At 33.3% G+C, this 6,936-nt stretch overlaps 1 non-coding gene across 1 annotated transcript; it reads right to left on the reverse strand.

The window, feature by feature from the left end:
* Positions 1-5,549: 5,549 nt before the first annotated feature.
* On the reverse strand, positions 5,550-5,681 carry LOC126032448 (small nucleolar RNA SNORA51). Its single transcript, XR_007503869.1, has one exon. It is a non-coding gene; the product is annotated as a small nucleolar RNA SNORA51 (small nucleolar RNA).
* Between the last annotated feature and the right edge of the window lie 1,255 nt (positions 5,682-6,936).

The following is a 6,936-nucleotide window of genomic DNA, read 5'->3' on the forward strand; positions in this document are numbered from 1 at the left end:
GGAACATCTTCAGGCTCCAGATATACTCATTGTCAAACCCCAATGTCTTTTTATAGTGGCAGGAAATGTTCTGCTCTTTTTTTGTGAGACTCAGAAGTCATGATTTTCTAATTAAAAGTGAATGAAACATTAAGATTTTCAATACATAAACAGTAAAATTGTATATAGTAATCCATATAAATATCCTTGTTGTAAAGGTTTTGAAAGTTACCAACAATAACAATAATAACAACAAGAAAAGCCTGTATATGCTTGTCTTTAACATGTGGATGATAAATTTCTTGTGATGAGTTACAATCCAATAGTAAATTTCTCTGAAGGAGTATATATAAAATTACTTGGCAGAGAATGATTATCCCAGGACACTTTAAATAAAATGCAAAACATTAGCAGAACATATTTTTATTGTACTTATTATACATTCCATAATATAATTAACATTTTGGTAGTTTAAATTCTAGGATGAGATATAGGCTGAGAGGCTATAAGAAGGCAAGTTGTAGAATAAATGTCTTTGTAGGTTAATACCATGCCAAAGCACAACAGAATAGTCTCTGGATTTTTAGTGCATCAGAGCCAGTTATCCTGAAGCTTACATAAATTTCTGACATAAATAAACCTCTACTTGTTATATAATCATATAGGAATAATATCACCCTGCTTTGATTTTGTACATGTACATTTTTCCCAAAAACTCTATCTCCCATGGTTCAGTTGAAATAGTGTGCCCCACTTATATGAATCAAAAAAGGAAGGCTTTTAAAGCATAGACAAAATTCTATGCTTCTTTACATATTTGAAATAGAAAAGAAGTCCTTTTTTTTAAATATAAATGTGATATCCATCATTTTCAATGGATCCAAAACACAATTCCTGGGGAATGTTGACATTTTCTGATGATCTGTATATATTTAAAACAATAAGCAAAGTTATCTTTAGTGCTTAAATCACACCTATTCTACTTTTAAAACCACCTATTTTATCAATGGCTCTCAGTCATTCAAAATAGAGGAAGTCCTATTGTTGAATTATTCTTGACACATTTTTCATATTCCATTTGATGACCAATTTTGATCTCTAACAAAAGTCCTTTTCACTACAATTTGTTAACAATATTGAATAACTCCATTCCTAAAATATGAAATTACTTTTTCCTATTATGATTTTCCATAACATATTGATCTCTAAAATATCTTAAGGATTTGTCAAAATTAAATAAAATTAGACATTTTTTATTTTAAAAATGATATTCGATGTTGTTCAGCAAACCAAAAGTTTCAAAAGAGAGACCAATATAAGATAACAAGAGTCTATTTTTTTGGAGAAGATTAACTTGAAGAATATGAAGATTAATTTGAAAAAGATTTGCTCTTGAGTTACAGAATGTTGTGTAGTTCAAATAGAGTCACAAATCCCTTATTATTGATTCAAATAAGAACTGGTCAATACTGACTTGATCCCTTTTTAGTCTTTAGTCCAAGCTTCAGCATTTCTAATCTATTAATCTTTTGAAGATAACCCAACTACAAAGATGTCTGTTATCAAGGAGTTTAAATAAAGATATAAAAATGAAATTAGAAAATTATAGAGCAAGTTTTAACTGGAAACTCAAGGCTGCAAAATACATATTTATTGAAGGAGATTTTTAGACGCACATAAGTCTACTTGCATGAGGTTGTTTCTATGTACAGGTGGAACAAGTTTTCTGTGAAGCTTTCTTCTGCATGAACTATACACTTCAGTATAAAACAGAGAATCCAAAGGATTTCAGGCATCAATACAGGCTTCAAAAGTACAGTAATATTGACTTTAGTGAGATGGCATACACATTAAAAGACATTAGCCCTCATTTGTTAAAATAAGAACTTTTATTTTAAAAATGACCTTGAACAAAAGAATATGTACTGATACTCGGAAATATTTTTGAATAGAAATGGAAAAACTTTGCTAGTTATCAAACCATTAAGCTGGTTTCTGTAATGAACCGAAGAGATGAGGAAAGACAAATGTAGCATTATTTGTACCCAAAGTTATTGGTAGCTGGGGAAATTCAAGTTACTTAAGAGATATTCAGGTAAAACTTCATCCATGTCATCAATTTACCCAGGGACTTAATTAGGTGAGTAAAATATGCAGTTGCCTAAAATGATATCTGAATACCAAAGGGATCACAAGTAGTCTCATTTCACTTACTCTAGGAAGCTTCTAAGAGATTGCTTTCCAGATATAAATATGTATAGAAGTATTAACCAAAGAACTAATAAAGTACCTTGAAAATTAATTTTACCCTTTTTCTATAGGGCATATAAAAACAACCTTCTATAATTTCTTCAATTGATATTCCTAGACTTTGCAGTTAAAAGAACAATCCTCTTTTGATCTTTCTTCAAATTAAGACTTTAGGCACAAAAGGTATATTTTCACAGTACCACTTTTTTTTGGATACTTGATTAAAAGAGACTTCACAGTAATAAAGTATATTATGCAAATTAGATCAACCTGGGAGATTTTGTTTTACTCAAAAGAGATATTTTTCAACTAATAAAATGGCACAAAGTTAAAATACTTATGGAACTCATATAAAGTTTAGAAAAATGTGATTATTATAAAGATAAAACACAGTGTCACCTGATAATATTGGCCAATTAAATATTAGGAATTTTTTGTTTTATTGCTTATTTGGGGAAGGGGTCATGCCTATGTATGTATTCACACCTTAGTCCTGTCTTTGTGCTCAAGAATTACTGCTGGAGGTTTGGAGTCACCATATGATATGCCAACATCCAACCCAGATTAGCTATGTGCAAAGTAGTACCCTATTTGATGTGCTATTCTCTGGCCCTATACAAGTAAATTTGGACAGTCAAATTGGAGTGATAGGTTACAAATGTATTTGCAAGAATACCTCTGAGCATCCTGGTTTGTGAACATTTCTTTGGTAACCTAACTAAGATGCACATCCTTAAAGCCACCCAGAAAATAATATCTGTTAATTTTTTCTTTCTACTTTCAGGCTGAAAGCAACTTTTTACAATCTCTCTCAATAGGATGCAAATAACACCAGAGCTGTCATGAAACTATCAGAACCATTAAAGATTGTTAACTATGAAGCATTGACTTTACAGTTATCTGTAAAAGTATATTGCTTGAGGAAAAATGAGTATATATAAAATACCTGCCACCATCAGTCATTCTTTCAACCCTTATAATGAAACAAATGCTGTACTCTGAAAAAAAAATGGAATAGATACTTAAAATAAGAAAAATGTGTACAGGAGGAGGCCACAGTTGTCTAAGTCTATTATTCAAATGATCTCTATATTGCTTTTGAGATGCCAGATAACATAGGTTTAACAGAAAATTTCACTACTTGATATAAAAAGTCTTAATATCTTCTTTAATATTTTGTATTTATTTTTGGTGTCAAGAAAGAAATAAATATTTTTTCTTTTGAATTGATTAGTTCAAAACACAGTTGGAGAATGAAAATAAATATTTTGTTTTGGGACATACCCAGTGGCACTCAGGGGTTATTCCTGGCTATGCGATTAGAAATTCCTGGCTTGGGGACCATATGGGATGGCAGGAATCAAACTGTGGTCCATCCTAGGTCAGCCACAAACAAGGTAAAAGTCCTACTGCTTGCACCACCACTCCAGCCCCTCAAAATAAACATTTTTAAAGTATAATTTATTTTTGATCATGGGTTATATTTAGCAGTTCTCAAAGCTTACTCCTGGCTAATACTTATGAATCGTACCCGGTGGTGCCAGAAATTGAACTCAAGGCGGCTACATATAAGTCAAGTGCCTCACCATAATAATTTTTTAGCCTTAGAGTATAATTATTTTTCTTTAAATATTGTAAATAAAATAGAGAAAATTATTTTATATGTAACTATTGAGAAATAATTACATTTTGTTCCAAATCACTTATCTATGGTAAAAAAAAAAAGCAAGCTAACATTTTTTTTGAGACCACTGGAAATTTTACCTGGAAAATTATTATAATTCTTTTTGTAGTTTTGTCTTATTATAAATTAATGAGTTCTAGAGTTGGGGATGGTGAGGCCTTTCTGGGCTCTACCCGGCTCCTGCAGCCCCTATGGCTTGGCAGGTCTGAAGGTTGCAGAGTGAGGGCGTAGAGATTCACAAATCAGTCAGATGAAGTTCCAGGAGTCAGCCAGCTTTATTTCACAGTCTCTACCATCATGTACACATCCTTACATGGCCTTTATACTAAACTTTTCCGTAGTAGTTACTTTTCTACTCTTTCTGGCTCTCTGGGCCTCTATCTCCCTTTCAGCTGCTTTTCCCAGACTGCTTAACAGGCTTCCAGGCTGACTAACTCCCTTTGGTGATTCTACTGCCACTGAATTTATTGCTGAATTGTTGATACTAAATTTCTCTGTTGAATCTTGTTGTTGATTTTCACTTCTGCCTATCCTGGCTTCTGCCATTTGCCTCTCTCCCACTTCTCTCTTAACTCTTACTTATCCTTTCTTTCCCCAAATACAGGCTCCTCTACCAGCCCATTCACGGTGTGAATTCTGAGAATTCAAGTGGGATAAATAAGAAGTTGGGGAGGGGATACCCACAGGGTAACATTTATTTGAGACCACTGCAAACTTTACCTGGAAAACTATTATAATTCTTTTTGTAGCAACAGTATAAGTTTAAAATAGCATATAATCCGGTGTATCAGATGACTTTTTAGCCCATGAAAACCTTCTTAAAAGTCGAAGTTGTCTTATACGCTGGTATACAGCATGCTGAAACTTACTCCAGCTTCAGGGACAAGTGATCTGCCACCTTCTTAATGCCGCATCCCATGCAGCTGCCCGGCGTCATCACTCAGTCCTCTGCTTCTCCTGATTCATCTTTCAGGGCACACAGAGGAACTGAGATATTGAGCACCAAATCTCATCCAGCTGCCTGGTATGCTGCTTTCCCATACTCTGTTCTCTCTGTTCAGCTTTTATGGGACACAGAGGAGGCACTCTGTCTCCCTCTAGCTGTTCTATTAATCACTGCACCTCAGCCAGTTGCTCTTGGAGGAGGCCCCTCTCCCTGGTCTCAATGTAGATCGTAATTCAAAAATCACAGTCACTCACTACAAATGACAAATATAAAATGAGTATTGGCACTCCAAATAGCTAGCTTTATTAAACATATAGTATTAAGCTTTGAGGGTTCTACTCTTTTTCTCATACGTTTTTGAATTTCCATTTGGTGTGTGTTAAAAGAAAGATAGTCTTATACGGCAGATATAGCCCAAACTCTATATTTTTACAGAAAAAGTAGGGGATCATCTTATACGCCCAGTCATCTTTTACGCCAGAAAATATAGTATAATAAGAAGTATATTATAGTATAGTATACTAGTATACTATCCTGGTATAGTAAGAAGCCAATAAAAATCAATGTAATTTGCTATTATGTAAAACAAATCACATGGATAAGCTGCCAATTTTCTCCTACACTCAGAGGATTTGTATTAGTATTTCATTAAATTTATTTTTATTTATTTATTTATATATTTTTATCGATCTATGGCCCCCAATTTACAATACAGACAATGTAAATGGCCTGGGTTGAGGTGTATATGAGGTGCATTTATTGTACTTTCTCTTTCTATACAGTCAGTGTAAAAAACACAACCTGTGGCAAGAATGGGAGGCCTTTTCTTTTTAATATATATTAAAATATATATAAATTTTATATATATATATGTATATACATTATATATATATATATATATATATATATATATATATATATAAAATCCTTCACCAGTACAACATTCCCATGACCAATATCCCAAGTGTCCCTCCTTCCCACCCCACACCAGCCTGTATTCTAGATAGGCTTTCTACTTTTAAATTATGCATGCCACTCAAATTTATGACTTATTTGAAAGTTTCTCCTGGATAGGCGATTATGTGATAAAACTGGTTCTAATTAACTGGAATTATTAAAATATTACAGCTATTCTAGTAAAAACTCTTTAGTATGAGACTTCTTCGCTCAAATTATAATGTTTATTATAAAAATAAAAATTGTTTAAGAAATATAAAATATCTTTGGTCAATGAAACAGAACAAGAGTTAACTACCTGCATTTTATTCTCAACACCACTGTTGGTTTACTGATCCTACTGTAATCAATACTTGTACTCCACCTTAGGGTGTGATCTGGTGATGGGATATTGGATTATTCCCTATTTAGTATTCCTCTCTCACCCTAGGGTGTGGCCTGGTTCTTGTCAATAAAAGCAGGGATCTGGGGAAAGCAAAGGCTCTTTGTTTACCTTCTTCCATGAAGCTGCATTCCTTCTTAGGAGCAGAAAGCATGGTGGTTGAATTCCTTGCTTGAGTGCTGGATTTCCTCAAGTTGTTCTTGTACCTTTTTCACTGTGTGAATTATTTCCCTCATCAAAGTTTACTTTCAGACCTGCATCTCACTAGATCCTCTTTGGAGTCCTGGGCTCCACTATCACACCACTATGGCTTCACCATAGTTTGACATGGTCCTAAAATCCTCCAAGACTGTAGGATTGGCCCTGTTTGGTACACTAGATATGCAGGATTGACACAGCTTCCATCCTCAGGCCCATGCAACAAATAACTAACATGATAAGCTATGCATGACCTCACTGATTTTTGAATACCACTTGTTAACTATGAATCATTAATCTTACAATTATATGAAAAAAGTGTGTGTCTTGAGGAAAAATATGTGTATATAAAATGCATGCCATCATCATTTATTTCTTTCATAACTTGTAATCAAAAGGTGTATGATGAAAGAAATGGAATACATATATATTTAAAATGAGAAAAGTACATATTGATAAGCTCCTATAAAAATTCAAAAGCTTCGCTATATTTTTTAAGAACATATACACTATTGGACCTATTTAGTGTGTATATATTTT

The sequence above is a fragment of the Suncus etruscus genome, chromosome 1, assembly GCF_024139225.1.
Source record: "Suncus etruscus isolate mSunEtr1 chromosome 1, mSunEtr1.pri.cur, whole genome shotgun sequence".
NCBI lineage: Eukaryota > Metazoa > Chordata > Mammalia > Eulipotyphla > Soricidae > Suncus > Suncus etruscus.